The 24137-nt window shown below is 42.9% G+C and overlaps 1 protein-coding gene across 8 annotated transcripts in view; it reads left to right on the forward strand.

Moving 5' to 3' along the window:
* The window catches only part of DAB1 (DAB1, reelin adaptor protein), a 1217809-nt gene that overhangs the window by 257855 nt on the left and 935817 nt on the right, over window positions 1–24137 (forward strand). The window contains exon 1 of one of the 8 annotated variants that reach the window (XM_021093138.1): window positions 11044–12762. The exons of the other annotated variants lie outside the window; for them this stretch is intronic. The gene's annotated coding sequence lies outside the window, so the exon portion shown is untranslated. Of the gene's footprint in view, window positions 1–11043; window positions 12763–24137 lie in introns of those variants that run through there. 8 annotated transcript variants of the gene reach the window in all.

Here is a 24137-nt window from a genome sequence, read left to right on the forward strand (position 1 = left end):
CTTTAGCGTTTTGAGGGTTAGAAACTAGGACAAGACTATCAGCCAAATGCAGCGGGTACCAGTGTACTGGCTGTATATCTTATCAGATATTCAAGAATGCGGCAAGAAATGTCACGGGGAGCTTTCAACAAAAATATTTAATTAATAGCAACAGCTACAGAAATGAATAACAGCATCCAGGCAATTACAGCGTTCAATAAAGCAGCTCTCCGAGGATGGGGTAGCAGCAGATTACCGACTGATGGACTGCATTTAAATATGTTATCTGCTCATTGGAAAGACCCTGGCGGGTCCCTCCCCTCTAGGACATGGCCAGCAGCAGTATTATTATTACATTTATTGCATCCTCTTTTTTTTTTTTAATGGAGTAACAAATTGAATTATCTGGGAGAATGGTCAGTGATTTCTGACCCTCTTGGAAATATGCATCGATTCTTTGATCCTCCCAGAGAATATTGGGGCAACTGGAGGGATAGTGAAAATCACCCCAGATGTGTTTTAAGGTAAAAGTGCTTGTCAAATGTTAATAGAGAGTCCGTAGGGGATTTAAGGCTCCAATTCAGGGTTTATGATTTTGCATAAGTTACTTTGATTCTGTAAACTAGTTTTTTTTGTTTGGTTGGTTTTTGTTTTTCTTATTTGTAAAAGGGTAGACTGCGAGTTACCTAGCAGTGTGGTTGTGATGATGATGGAATACTTCTGGCTGTAGCAGCAGCTCAATGTATAGGAGTCGGTCCTTTCCTAGGTAACTTCATCAGGGCTGGGAGGTAGGATTTGATTTCCTGGTCACTGAGGTGTTCATGGCAGGGACACAGACCCAGTTGGATTAAGTGGTCTAGCAAGGAGAATGCAACATCTAGAAAGATAGGAAAACGCCATTCTGAGGATCCAAGGAAGTCTAAGACGTCTACGTGAGATGCCGAGTTGCATTATCGTCAGGTTAACACAATGACCAGGATAAGTGTCCTACAGAGGATGACGCCAACCACCAACCATTTTCTATCTCAATTCGCATCCTGTGGGATATGTCACTGTGGGATGTTTCTCTGAAGGAACTGCTAACTGGTGGGAGTCCTGTACAGATACTGAAAGTGATTAAAAGAGATTGTAGGTGGCAATCTGTTTCTGGGTCCTTGCTCTGGGACCCCACACCGTCCACTGCCTGCCCTCCTGCTCTTTTTCCTGTCATCAGTCTGGACCACTGGGGAAAGGCATCAGTCTTGTGGACAGAACACCATTTCATGCTCAGAAAGATCTGCGCTGGGGTCCTTCCCCTGCCTCTTCTGGCTGGGTGTCTTTCATGGGTAGATTAACCTCCCTGAGCTCAGTTTCCTCCTCTGTAAATGAAACTCTGTGTGTGGTCCTCCCAGGCGTGTTTTAAGGATAGAGTATGTGTGTGTGTAAGACTCTTAGAGTTGAACTAGAAGAGGACCCAACAAATAGATGTTATTATGCTTTGGGGGACATTACACAAAGGAGGGCTTTGGTGATGATACAGAGCATGAGGTTTGTAAGGAAACATATGTGAGGTTGAATCCCACCTCTGTCATTTACCAGCTATTCTATCTTGGGCAAGTCACTTGGGTTCTCTAAATCCACCTTGTAGGATTGTTGTAAAGATATATGTGATGAGATATGTATGTAGTGAGAGCTTATTAGGTGCTGTCTTTGTATCAGCATGGTCATTAGTTTGGACTTGAATAAGGTCCCAGTTTACCATCACCCTTAAACACCAGCTCCTGGAAGCTAATAAGACACTCCTGCATCCACCCAGCAACCCATTTTTGGCCTTTGCCTCTTCCCTTCTGTACCCTCACATTGACGAGTTCCTGGGGTATGTTGCAGCCTGACTCGGTTGAATTTTAACAGTCAGGGTTGCAAAGGACAGATCCAGGTCCTGACACATGATGGGGAAATGGTGCATCATTTATCTCATTCCCACCAAGACTTTGAATGTTGAGGTAGGGGAGAAGGTAGAGGAGGGGGGCGTGATAATGCGAAGTCCCAGAAATTAATGAGGTAATGGGTGAGCGCATTTCCATCCCAGCGAGCTGGGGTCATGTTCCTGAGAAGGAACAACAAAGAGGACGAGCTGGTGGAGCAAGCTCACAGTGGAAATCCAGCAAACAGGCTGAATAAATCAATGTCCAGTTGAGTCTTATTTGTGGCAATTACTTCCCTGAGTCTCTGGCCCCCGGTGTCCCATGTGTGGGCTACAGATGCTCATTTGGCTGCCCTGAGGTTGACATCCTAATGTGTTCCCTCCCACATTAAAAATGGAGATCCGCTTCGAAATTCATGTATGTCATTAGCGGTGCCATCAGCATCTTCCTGTTCAAAGAGTCAGAAGAAAGTCGGCGATGATGCGGGATGGCAACATGTGTGCCAGAGGGACAGCTACCCTCGGAGTCGGCTTTCAGCCTGGAGTCCTGGCGTCATCCTTTACTAGCTATGTGACCAAGGGCAGGACACACCACTTGTCTGAGTCAAAAGAAAAATGGGTTTAATCATCTTTGCCCATTTGTTCTTTTTGTCATTTGTATCTCAAATGGTTATTAAAGTGCCTCTTGTCACTTACACGGTGAATGACACATGTTGGGAAGAACCATCAGGCATGGGGGATGTAACCACAGGAGAGATGCGAGGACAGCTACACGCCGGGAGCTGTTTTAAGCACTTTGCCTATATTAACCCATTCGATCCTCATGTCTGTGCTATGAGGTATTCACATCCTTATCTCATCTTTATCTAGGGGGAAACTGAGGCATACAGAATTTAAATAAGGAGTTCCTGTCATGGTGCAGCCGAAATGAATCCAACTAGGAGGTTGCAGGTTCCATTCCTGGCCTCGCTCAGCGGGTTAAGGATCTGGCATTGCTGTGAGCTGTGGTCTAGGTTGCAGACGCAGCTCACATCTGATGTTGTTGTGGCTGTGGTGTAGGCTGGCAGCTGTAGCTCCGATTGGACCCCTAGCCTGGAAACCTCCAAGTGCTGCAAGCGTGGCCCTAAAAAGCAAAAAAAAAAAAAAAAAAAAAAAAAAAAAAAGTTAAATACTTTGGCCAAGGTCACATACCTAGTTAGGAGCAGAGCTAAGATTTGAAGCCAAGGCCATCTGACTCCAGAATCTGTTTCCCTTGCAGACAGGGGCCTGTGGACTTCAGATAACCTCTGAAAATGCTTTGAACTGAGGAAGCCAGGCTCTGGAAAAGCGTGGAGATGGAATGGCTCAGAACTGAGGCCTTTGGGGTCTGCTCCGCCCCTTCCCTTCCCTGAGCAGAGCAGTACAGGGCCCGTCTGGGGGTTCTGGAAAGCTATTTGAAAGTGTCTAACGTTATGAGGATGCTCCAGAGGACTTCAGCTGTTAAGCGATTCGGAGTCTCAGGAACACTGGCTGCCCAAGGTCCCCAATTCCACCTTTCTCTTCACCCTCGTGTTTTCCTCCAGGAAAACTATGGACTCCAACAGTCCAAACAGCACTGTGCTGTGCTTGAATTCTATTCCTGGGGTTAATAGGCCCTGGGGACTCGACCTTATTGGAAGCCGGGGAGAACTCAAAGGGAAAATCAGTCTTGGGAACAGCAACATGTCTTAGCTCAGTATGAGGGGGTTTCTCCCAAGAGGAAGGGACCCCAGTTTCTTTTTTTTTTCTTTTTGATTTTTAGGACTGCACCCATGGCACATTAAAGTTCTCAGGCCGGGGTTGGAATCAGAGCTGCAGCTGCCAGCCTACACCACAGCCACAGAAACATGGGATCTGAGCTGCATCTGTGATCTACACCACAGCTCATGGCAACACCAGATCCTTTCCCCACTAAGCAAGGCCAGGGATCAAACTCATGTCCACATGGATACTAGTTGGGTTCGTTTCCACTGAGCCACAATGGGAACTCTGAAACTCAAGTTTCTTAAATACCTTCCATGTGCCAGAATTTTATGTACCTTGTCAACCTTAATCCTCAAATCCCATACCTGAGATGCATTTCATTGGAGGGACATGAAGCTCAGAGAGGTTAAGTGACTTGCCCATGATGACACAGCCACAGTGTGAGTGAGGATTCAGAACTGGAACCCAAGCTTGAGTGACGGCCAATGTGCTGAGTTTTCTGGTCTGGCATCCTGCCTCTCCTTGGGTAATCTGGGGGCTCTTCTTTCCTAGCAAGCTCCCTCCAGATGAGGGAACACTTTTGGTTTTCTCACTACTCTGCCTGCAAAGCTGACCCAGGCCAGTCACCTCACATATTGATTCCTGGGGCCTCTTCATTTTTAACACAGATGAGTCTCTTCTGGGCAGGACTGGACTTGTAAGTATTCACCTGGTCCCAAGCACAGTGAGACAATGCCATTGTCAGTTTTCTCTCACATTAGCTACTTAATTGCAATCTCAGGAATGAAAGGACAAGCAAATGCTACCCAACAGATGCTCCAGGCGTGTGGTCGCATCCCAAGTATACTTGTCATCATCATTGCCTGGTTTTTCCTCCCCATTAGTACCCTCGGTGTTTCTCTGTACAGAAATCACTCTGCTTTGGAGAGGACACTTCACAGCACTCCCCATTCCCTCCCCCAGCTCCTTCAGCAGCAAATTATAACTTCTCTCTCAGCACCAGCAGAGGCAGCAAGCACCTTATATAAATGGTAATTAGTGCAGCCTCACTAAAGACCTAGTGGGAAGGACAAGGCATCTCTCTGAGCTGAGCAGCCTTAGCATTTGTTTGGACCTTTCTTAAGTTGCTTATAGTACTCTGCCTTGTATGTTTTATTCAGTCATTCATTGATTCATTGATTCATTCAGAAAGGTTTCCTAGCACAGTGGAAGGAGAATATGCCTTGACTCTAAACACACCCCAGTTGGAATCAGGGGATTCTCAGCTCTGCTGTTGAACTGATCTTTTGTTTTGAACAAGAGACTTCACCTCTCTTAGCCCCAGCTTCCTCATCTTTGTAACTAGGGAGCTGAATGAGATCATGTCTCATTGATCATATAATGATCATTACATAAAAGGTTAACCTAAACCACAAAAAACAAACATAGCTGTGAGTTACCATTATAGAAAGTAGAAGCCAGGTATGTGTGTGTGGCTGGATTGAATTGTCTAGTGGAGGGGCAGCTGCTGGGTAGGGAGCGGGAGTTCTTAGTATCTGAAGAGCATCCTATAAAAGGAGCGAACTTGTTCTGTGTCAGCCCAAAGGGAGAACCATGGCAAGTAGGTGGAAGTTCCAGAAAGACAGATGTTAGTTCTATTAACAAAATATTTCTGTAGCAATCAGAGCTATCCAATAAGGGCAATATTGAACAGTTCATGCATGGGATCTGGCGTTGGAAAACCTGAGGTGGAATCTCAGCTCTACCCCTTACCAGCTGAGCAGCCTTAAAAGATTTGTTTAAATTCTCTGACCCTCAGTATCTTTTTATATGAGTTAGAGATAATAACAACAACTATCTCATGGATTTTCTTTTGGTGAGGATTAAATAAGATCATGCCTGTAAAGCCCAGTGCCCAGTGAATATCTAGTAAATATTCAATACATGAAAGTGACATGGATAATAATAACAGGCTTTCGGAGGTGCTTAGCTCCCTGGAGACCTTGGAGAGAATGTGGCTTTGGAGTCACACTCAGGAGATGGCTTTGGGAGATAGTACCCTGATGAATCCATAAATAGGAACTTTCAGAATTGGCGTATCTCACCTTCGTGGGCCCTGTTCTGCATTGAAAGAGAAGGTGAAGCAGCAGAGAACAGGTGGCCTTCTGTCAGGCAGACTGGAGAGGAGATAGGGTAGAAGGTAGGCCGGGGGACCCCTTCCCCTCTCCCTCTTCCAGCTCCCAGGCTGCCTGGAGGGAGCTGAGCCCGTCAGAGTACAGCTTGATATACCCTCTACTGGTCTCAGTGCCAAGCATGAGGGGCATTGCCCAGAAATACGTGTGATCAGCTGGGTGTCCGTTTACCAAAGTGGTTAATTTCTGAGCCTCGGTTTCTTTATTTATAAAAGGAAGGGATAAGAATCCCTACCTCGCAGTGTTGTTAGGGTACTACCCGCAGATGGATGGGAGATGCCCCAGAGCAGTCTCTCTTATGTGGCTTGGTGAGCATCTCTCTGAGCCTCTGAGCACTCTGGGTCACAGACAACATTTGAGGCTCTGAGCTGGTGCAGTGGATAAGGATCACAGGCCACATTCACCCATTCTTTTGAAAGTATTAATTTCTATTTAGGATGCTTATTAAGCACATATTCTGCTCCAGGCACAGTGTAGGTAGTAGATCACCTAAAGATCACCTATCCCGTGTCTTCAAGGCATACCATCCTGTCAAGGAATTCCGCTAGTAAACTGTAACAAAATTACAGTTGTAATAAAAAACCGTAATCTGGATGGATGTCCTTATATCCACTTACACATGACAAAACAAAGACTTGGAGAGGTATAAAGATACTAAAGTAGATTTGCAATCCAACTTCTTTTTTTTTGGGGGGGGGTAGGCGCATCTGTGTCCTATGGAGGTTCCCAGGCTAGGAGTTGAACTGGAGCTGCAGCTGCCAGCCTACACCACTCCACAGCCACAGTAATACCAGATCTGAGCTGTGTCTGCAACCTACACCACAGCTCATGGTAATGCTAGACCCAAACCTACTGAGCCAGGCAAGGGATCGAACCCGCATCCTCATGAATACCAGTCAGATTCATTTCTGCTGAGCCATGATGGGAACTCTGTGCAATCCAACTTCTACCATGCCTCCTCCAACTCTGCCCTGGAAGCTGGAATTTCCACAGCCCCTTTCCTGAACAATATGCTTTCCAAGTTGGACAACTGCATTTGGGAAGAAAAGAAAAAGAGAGGGAAGGAGAGAATAGACAAAGAACAGAGGAATGTGGTTTAACTGACTTGCAGACACTTTTAAGCAACTGACCTTCATGCTTTTGGCCAAACCTGTTGTGCTAATAGCATGTTGGGATGCCCAAATTATTAACATGTAGTTGGGAAATGTGTTTTTCAAATGCAAAGTAAAAATACCTTACCTCCAAACTCTAAGATCTCATTAAATGAGCTAATTCACCTACTGCTTAATTTGCTAGAAGCCCTATGAGTAATTAGGCTGCTGACATCTTCCAAAATTATATTCTTAATTGTTGCATTCTTTTGCATCACAATGAAGCTGCCCAGCTTTCTTCCTAGAGTGCCTTCCTCCTCTCCCTGCCAGAGCCCCGTGCTGGAAAAAGAGTGAGTTTGCATTTAGCACGCTACCATCCTGAACATAATTAGTGGGAAATATTAATTAGAAACACAAGACCACCCTGGAGACCTAGCAGAATATTTGAAGCAATGGATTTGGTGGTTTTCATTTCTTTCTTTCTTTTCTTAAGCTAGTCCCAAGCTCTGAAATCCTGTGGCTGTTATTTCACTAGGGCAAGCTCCTATTTCTTGATATTGTTTGCAACAATTTATAAGTGCTTACTGGAGCGGCGCTGCCTTGCTTTGGCTTGTAACCCACAACACAATATTTCATTCTTGAGATGTTGCATCCATTTGTCATGGTAAATGTGTGTGTGTGTATGTGTATGTGTGTGTATTTTTATCCTTTGGGAAGAGCAGCATCTTTCTTACTCTTCCTTACGTAAATAACACTATTCTGGGGAAAACTGAAATGACTGAGCCATTTCCCAGAGAACCACTGCAAACACATTTGGGACTCAAAATAGACTCTCTAATTGCTTTGAATGTACTTTAGTACTTAATTGGGAATGGCTTTGAGGTGACTATGAAAGAATAAGGAGGCCTCTGCAAGGAGAATTTAGAAAGAAAACACTTAGGAGACATTCTATTTTCTGGTTTCTGTGTGAGCAAGCCTTCAAGTGCTGATGAGAAGCAGTGGCAGCCCTTCCACCAGAACACCAGGGCTGGGGTCTTCCTTGGTGACTCTTATTTTGGTATGACAAATTCAATTGCACCCTCACTGCCTTGCTCTTTCATTGCCTGGGAACCTCCTTTACCCTTGCTGTCCTGGCAGCTGGAGGGCTGTTTAACATTCATGCTTGTACTTTCAAAGGCATTTCTGTGCCCAGGCTGCCTTCTCTTCTGCTCTGTCCGGTGAGCTCATTGGCCGCCTGGGATTTCCAGCATTCAGTGCCCAGAATATGGTAGCCAGATTCCTGCCCCCCGCCACCCCAACCCCCCACTCACCCCCACCCCAGCCCCCTTAATCTTTCACTGTGGCTTTAAGTAAGGAGATTGCTCCTGTGTTTGGGAAGGAACCCTTTGTGGTTGTCACTCCACAGCCGGCTTTCTGGATGGGTGCAAAGTCGTCATTTAAGCCCTCAAGCTTTCTGTTTCTATTTAATGTGTTAAAGGTCAAGGCTCTTCTCCGCTACAAATGGTCGTGGATATGTGCATCTTGTGTGTCAAAAGTCTGACGCAGAGAGTTTGAGCATTTGAAGGCTTCTCTCTCTCTCTCTGTTTTGCTTTCCTAAGGAAGAAAAACCAATGACCTAATTGAGTAATGGGAATGGGCAAGAGGCCTCAGGATACACTGGAGGAGCCCAGCTTTGGATTTAAACAGATCCGGCTGCAAACTGGCCTCAAAACTTAAAAGTTCTGCGGCCTCGGGTCCCTTCTCCATCCCTGAGCCTCCATCTCCAAATCTTGGCAAAGCAGTGCCGTCATACCTACCTCAAACCCAGCCTTGGAAATTCAGTGAGAAAAATGTTAGTAAAAGTTTTAAGGACAATGCTTTGGCATACATACACAAGGCTCCCGGGAAATGTTAATTCCCATCTTATACCCTATTCCATCCTTTTCGAGGGAAGCAATCTCAGAAACAAGGTCATAAAAGAGAAACTAAAATCAGTCACCAGGAGCAGAAGGCAATGCTTGTAAAGAGAAGGTGGGGAATCATCTGATTTAATGACGGCAGAGGATTTTGCTCTATTGAAGGCAGCTTTAAGGAGATGAGGTACATACCTTTTTCCTCCTCTGTAGCAGGATTTCTTGTTTTTGTTTTTTTTTTTGTTTTTTGTTTTTTTTTTTCGTTTTAGGGCCGCACCCATGGCACGTGGAATTTCCCAGGCTACAGGTCGAATCGGAACTACAGCTACTGGCCTACACCACAGCCACAGCAATGCGGGATCCAAGCCTCATCTGCAACCTATACCACAGCTCATAGTAGCGCCAGATCCTTAACCCACTGAGCAAGGCCAAAGATCAGACCTGCATCCCCATGGATACTAGTCAGGTTTGTTACCACTGAGCCACAATGGGAACTTCCACAATTTCTTAAAGATACAGACCCCACAATGAAAATACCAACATGAATCCGCTTATTGAGTCAGGCCTTGGGCTTACTAAGCTACATACATAGACTAGCTTGAATTCTGACACCAGCTTGGTGTTGCAGTGTATAAAGAAACAGTTGCAAGGTCTGATATCTAAGAAGGAACAGAGCTTGGGCTTGAATGGTTTGATTCTAAGTCTACCACTCCTGTTCTGCTTCTGACAAATATGGAAGAGATCAGTGGTCCTTTAAGTGAACCATACGATTGACCCTTTCATCTAATACCAGTGCTTACCTGAAACAGGTTCCGGTCTAGGTGGTAATTCACTTTTGCATCCCCAACATGTGGTACCTGGCAATGGCCCACTTAAATGCTAAATAAGTAAATGAAGGAAGGGTTAAATCTCATACCTCACCTGAGCGAAGAGCCAAACTCTATAACCTGAGATGAACTTTTTTATTACCTGGAAGAGCTTCTCAGTGGGTGGAACACCGCACCATCATCCAGAGCTCAGAATAGGAAATGAAGCCTCACTTCCTATCACAGAAGGAAGAGGATTTTCCATAAACCACAACTAATTCTTAGAGTTGGATTTTGACCTAAATGCCAGAGTTAGTGCCCACAGAGGGGCACTGGAGATCTTCCCAAGAGCAGATGGTCAAATTTGAACCTCATCCTCTGCTCTGTTCAAATCTCACAAACCCATGGTGGCCAATATGGAGTTAGTCAGTGGCCTTTCTCCATGAACCAGTGTTCCTACCACCAAAAGCCTGTTGACAGTTGCTCCAAATGCACTATGTGGTTAGCTGCTAGAGAGGCCAGTGACAGAATGGGGTTTCAGAGCTGCTTCTCTTATTGCCAACCAGTTTGGACATTTTAAAATAAAGCAGAAAAATAAGCAAGGCAAGGGAATGGAAACATCTTCATTAAATAGGATTCTGTTTTAGGCACCACCCTGGGCATCATGAATAAAATAACTCATGTAATCATTACCAAAAAACCTATGACATTTAGTGTCCCCATTTTACAGATGAGGACAGTACTGCCTGTTCGGTCAACAAGATTCATTTGCTCACATTAAATTCATGTTGGGGACATGAGTGATAAAGGACAATGCTAATGTGGTTTGCCATGTTTTCCAGGGTAACCATGATATTGTTTGGGCAGGGATGGGCACACAGAGACCAAACATATACAAAGCAAAGATGTGGAAGAATTATAACCCCTACACACACATGCGTGGTCTCACCACCTAGGTATCACTATTGCTAATAGTAAGCACTTCCAGCAGCATTTTTCTAAGGTTTAAAAAAAAAAAAATTTAGATGATTATTGTACAATTTAGAATCCTACTTTTCACTAATCTTTAATTCATTTCTCACATTATTCATTTAAACACTGTAAACATATGCTTAATAACTGGTAATACCATAACTAGTGGCTGTCTCTTCTATTTATTCTCCCCTTCCTCCCCTCCCTTCACCTCTGCATCCTCCTCTTCCTCTAGAACTACTACTACTACGACTATAATTTATTCTTTAGAGTTTACATATATATATTTTTTTTTTATTTTTTTATTTTTTTTGTTTTTTAGGGTTGCACCCATAGCATATGGAAGTTCCCAGGCTGGGGGTCAAATCAGAGCTGCAGCTGCCAGTCTACACCACAGCTACAGCAATACCAGATCCAAGCCACCTCTACAACCTACATCACAGCTCGTGGCAATGCCAGATCCTTAACCCACTGAGTGAGGCCAGGGATCAAACCCACATCCTCATGGATACTGATTGGATTTGTTACCACTGAGCCACAGCAAGAAATCCCTTGGGCTTATCTTTATAAAGAGCTTTCAGTGTGTTAGACTCTGAGTTAAATGCTTTCCTTGTAAAACTCATTCAGTTCTACAGTAACTCTCTGAAGTAGGTTCTGCTGTTATCCCTTTATAGAGACAAATATAGAGATGAGATGAATAATCACAGAAGGGTTAAATAATTTACATAAGGTGACACAACAATTAAGAAGTAAAGCTAAGGTTTTGTTTTCTCTGATTCTAGAACAGAAGTTTCTACCTATTGCCACTAAAGTCCCAACCTTATTGTTAGTAATTTAGGCTGATTCCAGTCTTTCCTTCTAACATCTTTTGTGTGTGCATCTGTGTGCACGCACATGTGCTCACACACATACATGCATACAATCATTCAATCAGTTTTGATCAATTTCTTAGAGATTTACAGAATAGGGATAATTAAGTAAAAGAGTGTGAATATTTTGCAGACTCTGAATACATACAGCCAAATTGCTTTCCAAAAGTTCTGTCCACTTAGACTTCTGCCAGCCGTGTATGAGCTTCATCACACATGAGTCAGAAATGAAGAGGGAAACAAAAGAAGAAGCAAATGACCCTATGTGACTGACAGTTTCAGACATGTATGGTATCTGAGAGTTTTAGAGTCCCTGGTTATTATGGGTTAGGAGGGTCTTGAGGAAGGTAAAGAGAGAAGCAACATAGGATGAGGACAAGAAGATAAGTTAGAAACATTTAGAATCAGAACATTTGGGTTTGAGATCCATCTTACTACTTATGATTGTTGGCTCTGAAATTTAAGTCTCTCTGTTAATTTATCTCATTTACTACAGTTGTTGTGGGGAATGTGGGTAGAGTGGAGATTTGGTAAGACTTTGGGAAGGTAGGGTGGCTCACCTGGGCCTTAGATGTTGTGGGGGGATTTCGGTTGGTGAGGAGGTAACAGAGAGGCATTCCAGGTAGAGGTGATTCCTGAACCCAGCCTGGGGTCCATGGCTTGTTCTGAGGACAGTGGGAGCAATGCATACTTGAGCAGGGCAGTGGCCAGAGTTGGGGTTGGCATAGCAAGGTTGGGGAGGACTTTGGGAATCTTAAATGTCGTTCCAAAAAGTTTGAACTTGATTTATAGGTGAAGAGATTCAATCCAAGTTTGCTCCCAGTATTGCTCTGAGGGGAGTGGCTTGAACAATTTGCATTTTTAGGAGACAGCTCTGGGTAGAGGAAGCTAAAGAACAAGACTGGTCAGAAACCCACTAGTCAGAAGTCAAAGTAATCTAGGTGAGATAGGAGCACATACCAACTTTTAGTTCAGAAAATAGAGTGACTATAGCTATAATAGAAGTACATATATTTTAGAGGGAGCATAGCAGAGGGACTACTCCATTTCTACACACAACAGGGGTAAAGGGAAAGTGTTTGGAGCCCTGAAATGTATTGAATGAGACACACACATCCTCTAAGGGGCAATCTTCTCTCCGATACAGGTGGGTCCATCAACCTACTCAACATTATGTAGATATAAAGTGAACGTGTTGCAGTGAAAGTCAAATGTATCCCCAAATACCACTCCACTTCACTACCTGCCAAGGCCAACTTGGTGAGTCTTGAAGAAAACATGATCTTTCCCCAGATGGACAATGACGGAAGAAGAGAATTCCTGGCACAGGACATACCCTGAGCCAAGGCATTACGTGGTGAGAGTCTATGGTCCCTTTATCAAAGTGCAAATCTGCCTTCAGAGATGTGTGTATACCAAAGTTAGTACTCAGTTGCTAATTGAGTATTCACTATGTACCCGCTCTTATTGTTAGTGCTCAATGTTTATTGACTCTTTCAATCTTGCCTGTAGTTTACATGTAGATACTTTTTTGGGGTAAGATTTTTATTTTTTCTGTTATAGTTGATTTATATTGTTCTGTCAATTTCTGCGGTACAGAAAAGTGACCCAGTCACACACATATATATTCATTCTTTTTCTCAGATTATCCTCCATTATATTCCATCAAAAGTGACTAGATATAGTTCCCTGTGCTATACAGTAGGATCTCATCGGTTATCCACTCTAAATGCAATAGTTTTCATCTGCTAACCCCAAATTCCCAGTCCACTCCCACTCCCTCCCTCTCCCCCTTGGCAAATACAAGCCTGTTCTCTAAGCCCATGAGTATGTTTCTTTTCTGTAGAAAGGTTCGTGTGTGCCTTTTATTAGATACTTATTACCATGCTCACTTCAATGATAATCAGGCTGAAGACATGGAGTGGTTAAACAGATTTCCCAGATTCACAGAGCTAGTAAGTGGCAGAACCAGCCTTTCACCTAAGATGTCCTGGCTTAGAATTCTTCATCACTTTGCAATATGGCCTTTTACATACAGCATGGAGGCCAAGAGACAATTTTCCCTGGCACCCAAGTGGAAGGAAATAGTGGAATCCGTTTATTTGGGGGGATACCTTTGATGAGGACAGAGATCAAGCAGTGTGACCTGGATAGTGTTCTCTTTTTTATAATGAGTAGGACAATAGTAATGACAGGTGAAACATGCTATTGACCAGGCACCATGTGGGATCCTCTGTACATCTTCTTTCCTACGCAAACCCCACTGGGAAGAGGGGTTGTGTTGAACCAGAAGAATAAGGACTGGCTGGTACATAGGGTGCTACTGTGGAAATGGAGGGAGAGCTAAGTCCTGGAAACCATGCTAAGGAATGTGGACCTCATCTTTAGGGCAATGGGGGGCCAAGGAAGGCTGTGAAGGCAATGACTGATAAAATCCTATAGAAAGTTATAAGTTCCATCTCTGGTGATAGTTTGGGGAAGGAAAGAGACGTTGATTGGGGAAGGTTAGGAAGCCAGAGGCAGCTGATCATGCTGACCCAGACTACCTGGTAAAGGCCTGGGCTAAAACAGTGGCTGTAGGAATGGAGAGAGGAGGATGAACCCAGACTCAATAAGATGTAGTGTCCAATTACACATGAAGAGTGAGGGATAAGAGGCCTTAGGGATGGTACCTGGCTTTCCATCTTATCTTAGTGGAATCTGCAGATAGCTTGTTTTCTTGCTTGGCTGGAAAACTATCTCTCTGTGGAGAAAGTGTGTCCCATGTTGGGACCAGGAGCAATATGCTTATTTCCTTTTTTCCCTGAGCAGAGATTGCTAAAAGTGTCACTTAGTGATATGCACGAGTAATAAAAATCCAGATTCCTCCCTCCCCTCTCTGCTTAAGGAGAGAAATTATTTTGCTCATAACTTTGATGAGCTTGATGAATGGCCAGATATCATCCCAAGCATGCAGACCGCCCAGGCACTGGGGGAATTATTAATATTTTACTGGTGGACTAGATAGAGCAAATACAGTAAAAACAGGCTCGGTGTCATTGCGCACTAGAAAGCAGATGGCAGTCGGAAGCAAAGCTGCATCCAGCACTTTGAAACTTCAAATTACATCAATTTGAAGATTTGCTCATGGCTCGGACAAGATTTCCCCTCAAATAAAGGAGAGACAGGGAAGCGAACCCTTTATTCCCGGGCTGGTTGGCGGTGGCTGCTGATTTCTGTAATTACTGTGATGCTGAGTAACCCAGAGCTGGAAGGGAGATGGGTTCCTTCTGTCCCAAGTTAAGAGTACAACTTAAGGGAATGAAAAACAAGTGAAGTCACTGGGTCCCTAGGCTTCAACCCAGCCCCCATGGTCTGGGGCATCTAGTCAAGAACTCTGAGGAGCCTCTCTCTGGGGGCTCGATTCTAACCTGGCCTTGCCAAGAAGTGGCCCCAACTTGCCCACGTCAGGAATTTGGGACAGTGACCCAAAACAAGGGAAGGACATCCATAATGTTAATAGCACAATAGTTCTCAGAACCATTCGTGACCATCATTAATAGATGAGAATGAAATGGCAATTGCCTTTGGTGTCCTTAAGCTTGTCCACAGTTGCACTTGTGTGGACTGGCTAGCTTAGTTTCTGCTTCTTCAATCTCTTTATTCTCTTTTTCTAGAAGCCAGTGGTGTGAGTTCATCTAGACCAGTGGTTCTCAACCCTGGCTGGTTAGTCATCTTGGTGGGGGCATGGGGGTGGAGGAGGGTTTTATAATAGTGCATTTCATCAGGCCCTGTCCCTGAAGATTGCAATGTCACGAGCCTGGGATTGCAATGTTTTGAGCTGTATTCTTAGGGGCCAGTGCAGTGCCTGCGCCATGATAAAAGGTCACACTTCTCTGTTGAATAAGCAAATAAATGGAGTAACGTGTAGGTCTCTATGCAAATTATATGCTGTAACTCTATACGCTTATGTATTTTCTTCCCTTAGCCTCAAATACCCTTCCCCTTTTCATTCCCTCCTCCCAACCTAGATAATGCCCATCCTTTGAAAATACACTTTAGATCATGTAAGGTGTTGTAAGAAATGGTAAGGAGATCTATTGGGAATAATTGAGAAACCCTGTTGGGAGGGTTTAAAGTAAGAAAATGAAATAATCCCATGAAGGATTTTAAAGACCACTATGGGTGTTGTCTGGAGAAATCATAAGGAGGCAGGAAGGTACCAGAGAGATTGAGGGTAATCTAGTAGTCTGGGGAAGATGGCAGCAGTAACAAGGAAGGTGGTCACAGAGGAGGTGGAGAGAAGTAAGTGGGTTGGGATATTTTGAAGGTAGATCTGGCAGGACTTGTTAATGCACCAAATAAGTCTGAGGGGAAAAGAGAGATTGAGTAGAACAGCTGGTGTTTGAGCAGCTAGGTGAATGACGATGCCATTTGCTAGGGTATTTATAAAGGAGTTTTCAGGGAGATGTGTTTATTGGGCATAAGGGCTTTGTGCATTTAGAGTTGATGTACATTTGATATGCCTGTGTAATGTGCGTGTGTGGAATATATATTAGGGAAAATATATTGTATTAGTTTTCTGAGGCTGCTGAAGCAAATTGCAACAAACATGGTGGCTTAAAAACCACAGAAAGGTATTCTCTCAGCAGATTTCAAGGCCAACGTCTGAAATCAGTTTCACTGGGTGGGAATCAAAGTATGGGCAGGGCTTCAGCCTCTGGAAGCTTAGGGGAGAATCCACGCCTTGCCTTTTCCAGCTTGTAGTGGATGCTGGCATTCCTTGGCTTATAGCTGCATCACTCCAGTTTTCACGGCCAGCATCTTCACATCTCCCTCTGCTCTGTCTTCACATCACTTCTCCTGTGTGTGTGTGTGTGAAATCTCCTCTTGCTAGGAGTTATGTGATTGCATTTAGGTTAATCCATAATAATCTCCCCATCTCAAAATCTTTAACCTAATCACATCCACAAAGACCCTTTTCCAAATAAAGGAGACATTTATTCCAGGAATTAGAGCCTGTGTACATTGATGTTCATGCTACACAAAGACGAGCAGAGATTATAGCTCAGTGATGTGTGTGTGTGGGGGGGGGTGCACACACATACACACACACACATGCACACACAGGTCCTATGTACACATGGCTAAGACTGTATGTGAATGTGTGGCCCTTTCTGGGGTGTGCACCTCTCCTCTTCTATGTTCCTACACCCGGGGACTCTGCCAGTCACCAGGTTGCTGCTGAGAAAGTGTTGACAAACAACATAGATCTTTCTTGCTGTAGCTACAAATCCAGGTTGGCATTAGATTCTAATGCTGTCCCAAGAGGAAGACTTCTGCTTTGACTGTGTAACTAGTTATGCTTACTTTTAACCTTTGGATGCCTAATTTAATTTTGAAAATGTTTTAGAATTGTTTCCCAACATTTAAGCTTATGAAGCCCCCATTTATTTATTTATTTATTTTTGCTTTTTAGGGCCAAACTCATGGCATATGGAGATTCCCAGTCTAAGGGTCAAATCAGAGCTACAGCTTCTGGCCTACACCACAGCCACAGCAATGCAGGATCTGAGCCACATCTGCGACCTACACCACGCTCATGGCAACTCTGGATCCTTAACCCAGGGAGCAAGGCCAGGGATTGAACCCACAACCTCATGGTTGCTAGTTGGATTCGTTTTCTCTGTGCCACAACAGGAACTCTGAAGCCCCCTTTTAAAGTAAAAAATGTTATGCCTGCCCCCTACTACCATGAGAATAGTTGTATGTACTTAGTGCCCATTGATAGAGAATTGTACGTGATACAGACAGTTCATATGAATTTGAACTTATGCTTCTGAATAAACATATACTTTATTAATTAATCCCGATGGCTTCTACCTACATTTAAAAATTCTTTTATCTGGATGTGCATGGCCTTACAGGTGAGAGGTGGTATTTGGTGTGTATATATCTTTGTGTCCCACTGATATAGCTCTAAAAACCCTTGGGGGATCTGTAACCCACAATTTGGGAGATATTATTGAGGAAATGGGATTCATACTCCAGTGTCCCACACACCCAGATGTGTCTGGACTGCATAGCAGATTATTATTATTGTGTAATTCAGGCATCATGCCTTTGGTGGGACTCGCAGTCTCCTATGGATCCTGATTCCACCACTCACAATTTTGCTAGACCTGCCTTTTTCACCCCTTTATAACCTATGTGGCCCTGGAAGACATTTGATTTGTGATCCCGGATATAAAATGATTTACACTTTTGACAGAATGTAGCTATCTACAGTTGGTACAATTTGACACCTCTGACCTCATTTCAGCTTCAAAATGCCCCCCTCTCCCCACCACAACCACCACCTTGTGATGGAAATGAAATCATGTTGTTGTCTTAAGGTGGGTTAATTGAGACTCCAAAGTTTTAACCCCTTGCCTAGTGTCTCCCAGATGGTAAGTAGATTTGCTGGGGCTGGAATTAGGCTTCTGGACTCCTGGAAAGATGTTCTCTTTCCCTCACATGACACTGTCTTCCTCATAATTTGCCTGAACTCTAGACAAGCCAGCTGTTTCTGCTGACGAACAGCCAGCAAAGTCGAATCTGAGCAAATAGGAGTGAACAGCTGACCTTCAAAAAAGCAAGAGAGGAAATCTGCCCACTTTTTTTTTAAGGCACTCATAAGTGGGGACAGGTAATGTACAAGGAAGAAGATTAAGTGGGTTGTAAACAATAGAAAAATTGTATCCAAGCCATAAGAAAATCAGAGATTGCTGAAGGCAGAGAGCAGAGAGTAGTAGAAAAAATGTAATGGAAGAAGCCAGAAGATCTAAACCTTTCCTCATTTCTACCCAGACAAAATCACCTCTCAGAGTATCTGTTCTATTTTGTTTTGGTTTTTATCTTTAAAGAGAGATGATCATATAATACCCACTTCCTTGGGTTGCCATCATGAGCATCAAACAGAATCATGGAGGCAAAAATGTTCTGAAAATAATACAGTGAATAATAACTCTATGGTCTAAAACCCAGGAGGTTTTCAGATAACTTTTTTCCCTCCCAGAGGAATTAATTTTCAATCTGTGTAGTCGCTGAAGTTTTGCTTGTCTCTCATAGAAAATTGTGGGTATCTTGGAAGACCCTGGATCTCTAGACAGACCTCAAGGACACATATAATTTGAAAATTGCATGATGAGTTTCCCTAAAGACCATGGAGCCAGACATCTAAGCATCCAAGTTCCTGATGGATAAAGAATTGTAAATGTTTCCTTTAGGCAGTTAGATTCTGGGACGTTGGATTTGAATGACTGGGACTGAATGACTTGCTTAGTCCACTCGAGCTACCATAATGAACTATCATGGGCGAGGTGGCTCAAACAACAAAACTATTTGGCATAATTCCGGAGATTGGGCAGATGGAGATCAAGGCACTGACAGACTCAGAGTCTGGTGAAGGGCCACTTCCTGGTTCATAGATGGTTTATCTCACAGTCTCCTCAGATGTCTGAAGGGATGATGGATCTATCTGGGATCTCTTTTATATGGGCACCCATCCTGTCCATGAATGTTTTGCCCTCATGACCTAATCACTTCCCAGAGGCCCGACCTTCAAATAACCATCGTAATGGGAACTGGGAACAAGGCTTCAACATAGGAAGACAAACGTTCAGTCTTTGGCAGTGACTGTGTGCTTCAGATTTGAAAGGACTGCATTTCTTGTTCATGCTGAGTAAACATCAGTATTTTCTGGGTACTCTATTGATTTGAGCTGATGTGCTCTTAAAGGTGAGAGGTATCAGCAATGACAGTTTTCCTCAAGTGTCATGGATATCCTTTTTTTCATGTTCGATTTCTAGTAGTTTTTTTTTTTGTTTGTTTTGTTTGTTTGTTTGTTTGTTTTAGGGCTGCACCTGTGGCACATGGAAGTCCCCAGGCTAGGGGTCGAATCAGAGCGAGAGCTGCACCTGACAGCCTACTCCACAGCCACAGCAATGCCAAATCTGAGCCACATGTGCAACCTACCCTACAGCTCACGGCCCCACTGGATCCTTAACCCACTGGGTGAGGTCAGGAATCAAACCTACATCCTGATGGATCCTAGTTGGGTTCCTTACTGCTAAGCCACAACGTGAACTCCCTGGCTTCTAGTTTTTATTGTGGCTTCAGAACATCTCAGCAAAGAGCCTGGGGAAAAACGGATGAGAAACATAGTGGAATATTCTGTATTGCATGGGTTCATGGGTAATCTGACTGGCTAAGCTAAGCTTCTGAAAGAGAGACTGTGGTTGGGTATGACACTATCTCATGATTTTTGACTACTTTTGAAGCAAAGCTCTCTCACCTCTAGTTGGGATCTATTTTTCTTTGCACTCTTAGGATTTATTGTCTATAATCCCAAAGACCAAAACTGATATAAAATGGAAAGGTGGTAAATTCTCATTTTTCCAGAATCTAACCAGGCAACTAGGAAGAATCTTGCTCTCAGAGGTACTCCATGGTTATTGTGTTTTGTTTTGTTTTGTTTTAATTTTGGGGATGGGGATGTTTTGTTTTGAGGGGTTTTTTTTGTTTGTTTTATTTTTATTTATTTATTTATTTATTTATTTATTTATTTATTTATTTATTTATTTTTAGGGCTACACTGGTGGCTTATGGAAGTTCCCCAGCTACAGGCTGAATCAGAGCTGCAGGTCTACACCACAGCCGTGGCAACACAAGATCCAAGCCACATCTGCAACCCATACTGCAGCTTGCAGCAAGGCCCGATCCTTAAATCACTGAGTGAGGCCAGGGATTGAACCCGCGTACTTACACACACTGTGTTGAGTTCTTAACCCACTAAGCCACAATGGGAACTCCCATGATTATTGTTGATAGCAAGAATTAAACAAGAACGCTTACTTTTATGTATCTTGTAATCTTGTATATAGAGAAGCAGCTTCTAACCCATCTTAGACTGGGGACTCCTTTTAATATCAAGACCCTTTGTGATGCCTGGTAACTGTTTGGTATCTGTTAGATGAGAGAGGACATGATGAGGAAAAGCTACAAAGAAACAGCTTGGTGCCATATTTAAATGAACTCAGATGTTAAGTAGATACAAATATTAGATAAAGAAACATGTATATATTAACATTTATGGAGCTATGCATACGCATTTGAAAAATACTGATTTATATACTGCCAAGATATTATTTTTTCAACTTACAGAAATATTTGATGGATATTCAGATTCTTTTTTTTTTCTGTCTTTCTTTAGGGCTGCACCCACAGCATATGGAGGTTCCCAAGCTAGGGGTCCAATCAGAGCTGTTGCTACCAGCCTATGCCAGAGCCACAGCAATGCCAGATCCGAGCCGTGTCTGCAAGCTACACCACAGTTCATGGCAATGCCAGAACCTTAACCCGCTGAGCAAGGCTAGGGATCGAACCTGCGTTCTCATGGATGCTAGTCAGATTCATTTCCCATTAAGTCACGACAGAAACTCCAATGTTCAGATTCTTGAAACCCCTGTAAAAATTTCATGACTTTTGGGCTATACTGCCTACTGGTTGAGAAATACTGAATTCTTAAATTAGTTTTGCTAACTCTTTGAAAAGTGAATATCCATATAAAGTATGTATGATTAGGTAAGCAGATTATTCAGTTTATTCCTCAGTTTTTCCAAGTAAACAAGAATGATGGAGACAGTTTTAAGAACTTGAATATGGCATTTATTTGCCTCTGAGTAGCCAACAATTCAGCAGTACATGAATGACAAAAGATGTATGGCATTGGAAAGAGTTTTAAAGGTGACAAATATTGTGATGGAATGGAAGAATTCAGGAGGTCTTGGGTCCATAGCTGCTTGGGTCTCATTGTTTCCAAGCTGTTCATCTTTTAGAATGCTGAATCTTCTAAATCTCAGTTTCCCGATTTCAAATTTGGTTATAAAAATACCCACATCACAGCATTGTTGTAAGGCTCTACATATGACAGGCATTGGACAAATAGAGGCTGTGTTCTAACCCAATCTCCATTTTGTAGATAAGAAAATTCAGGGTCCGAATTTTTGTGACAGCTCAAAGCAAAATCTCGTGCATCTGTGTTCTACTACAATTCTAAAATTTATACTTTCATGCCAGTTTTCTAGGCTGTAATTGGAAATGGGCTGACAAATAGAGGTTTGTTTCTAAAAGAGATGAGCGGAAAAACTTGCAGGCTCTTTTATCCAGATGCTCAGAATGGTTTCCAGTTAGTGCTACTTTATCCCAAGAACGCAAATGGTCGGTTTCTGCTTCTCTTGCCTCCTCTGATTCTGTTACTACTTGGAAAGCCCTGAGGTTCACAGCTAATTAAAGAGGGATGGAAGAAAATTATACCTCTGTTGATACTATTGTTTTAATCTATCTCAAAAGCTTCTTAACAGCAAGGCAACAAGCAGTGGACTGAGAGGGAGTTTTCTCTGATAGAGAGGGCACAGGAGACCATAGCATGATTTCCATGAATCCACTATCATTTCTAAGTGACTTTTATATTTTCTACTGTTGGAGATTCACTCCCCCCACACACACACACACACTTTCAGATAATATTCTAGGATCTGCTGAGTCTTAAGAAAACAAAGAGGCCCAGAAGAGGATAAAATAACATGTATGTAATGAATTTATTGTATGCCTTGCACCATGTTTCTCTCTTTATTTCCTCATTTAATCACCACAACAAGAATGTATATTCATTTTTTATAAGAAAATACCAAAACTTTGTGAAGTTAAGATCATAAAGCTAATAAGTGTCAGAGCTGGGATTCAGAACCATTTCTTTATTATCATCATTATAATCAGTCATTATAATTATCAGTCACCATCTTCATTAAAAGCTTAACCTTTATTGGGCACTTATTATGGACAGAGCCCTCTTCTAAACAGTTTGAATATATCAATTTATTTAAATACACTATATATGGATTTAACAGCTACTCCTCACAAAAATCCCATGAAGTAGATATTATTATTATCCCTAAATTTTCCCAAGGTGAAACAGTTGATAACCCAGCTAGTTTAATTCCAAAGGCTCTTTCTGAATCCGAATCAGATATTTTCTAACTCTATACCTTGCCTCACTAGGGCTTTCAGGACTGAGGATCTTTCAGAATCCTCATGGGTACAAAAGAGCACACTTTACTGAAAATATGATCCATTTCAGGTATACCTAGATTAAAACCTTCCCAGCTCTTATGACAGTATCCTTCATAGCCTTGACAGTGGGCAATGTAGTGGACAGTAGTAGGTATGCTTCAAGATCAAACGGGTGAGCATTAGAAGTTCATCCCGGCCCCTAATTGCTTAGCAAAGCAAGGCATAGTTTAATGTGACTTAGCAGTGTGACCACCTACCTAGAAGGCTTACGGTGGTTCACACAAAGGGCAGTGCTAATTGACAAGAAGTGGGCAACACAGTCAGCACCTAGGACAGATCCAGGGGTCCCTGGCTTCCAAACAAGGCTGAACTGCAGTTGGCAGCTCTCTGCTCTGCAACTGGTCCTGCCCTAAAGCTGGAACTTTAAAAGTTCTAGACATTCTTACCCTCTGCATAAAACAGTGGTTGCCCTTTGTGTATGTAGTGACCTAAAATAACAACAATGTATTATTTTGCGTGTTTGTGTGGGTTGGCTGAGCATTTCCTCGGCTGGTTTCCCTGGGTTCACTCATGCAGCTGCATTGAGCTGGAGGGTCACGGAACTGAAGGTTCAAAATGGCTTCACTCATATGTCTAGTAGTTGGTGCTGGATATTGGCTGGGCTGCTTCATTGCTCCTCCATGTAGTTTCTTATTCTATAATAAGCTACACCAGCTTCTTAACATGGTGTTAAAAAGTAGCATTCCTCCTCTTGAGATCTCGTCACCAGAACTCACTAAAAGTCCTTTCTGCCACACCCCAAGAGTCAAAGTCCATTCTACTGGCAAGTCCTTCACAGATTCAAGAGGTCAGAAAATTGACCCCACGTCTTAATAAGCTGCAAAGAATGTGCAGCCAAGTTTAATTTATCCCAGCCTCCTTAACTGCTCAAGATGGAACACAGAAGTAGCAAGGTTTTTTCTGATCCTTGACTACAATACCACCTTAGCACAGTCTCCATATATCACTGCTGTGTTTTGCATGTACCTCTATTATAATACTAATCTATTCGTGCATTGAATAAGCAATTATAGAAGATCATTGTGAGCCAGGCAAGGTGCCAGGTGTTTGTTTTTTTTTTTTTAATTTAACATTAGCTCATCAAGTTATTATAAGAATCTATCAGATTTTATTCCCTTCTGTCCCCATTTAAAGATAAAGACACTGAATCTCAGAACGATGAAGAAATTCACTCAATGCGCAGTCAGCACATGGCAGTCTTCCATTTAAATAGTCTATTTACCACTTTTGGTTTTCCATTTACCTGTCTACCTCCCCTAAAGAGTGTGTGCTTCCTGAGGACAAAAATGCGTCCTTTGTGCATTACCAGTTCATACAGCATGGCTGGAGGTGGTTTGTAGGTTCTCTTAAATGTTGGATAGAGAGACCAGTGGACTTCCAAATTGTGGATGCTTTGTTCTTTCTTCTGTGAGTATCTACTGTTTATATTATCTGAGATAATGTGGCTGAGAATAATATGATGGAAATAATAATCAGCATCACCTGCCAAAAATTTATTACATGCCAGAAACTAGTGAGAATTTTTTGCATCTTTATCTCATATAGCCTCACCACCTATGAGGTAGGTACTATCATCCTGAT

This window comes from Sus scrofa, chromosome 6 (genome assembly GCF_000003025.6).
Source record: "Sus scrofa isolate TJ Tabasco breed Duroc chromosome 6, Sscrofa11.1, whole genome shotgun sequence".
Classification (NCBI taxonomy): Eukaryota; Metazoa; Chordata; class Mammalia; order Artiodactyla; family Suidae; genus Sus; species Sus scrofa.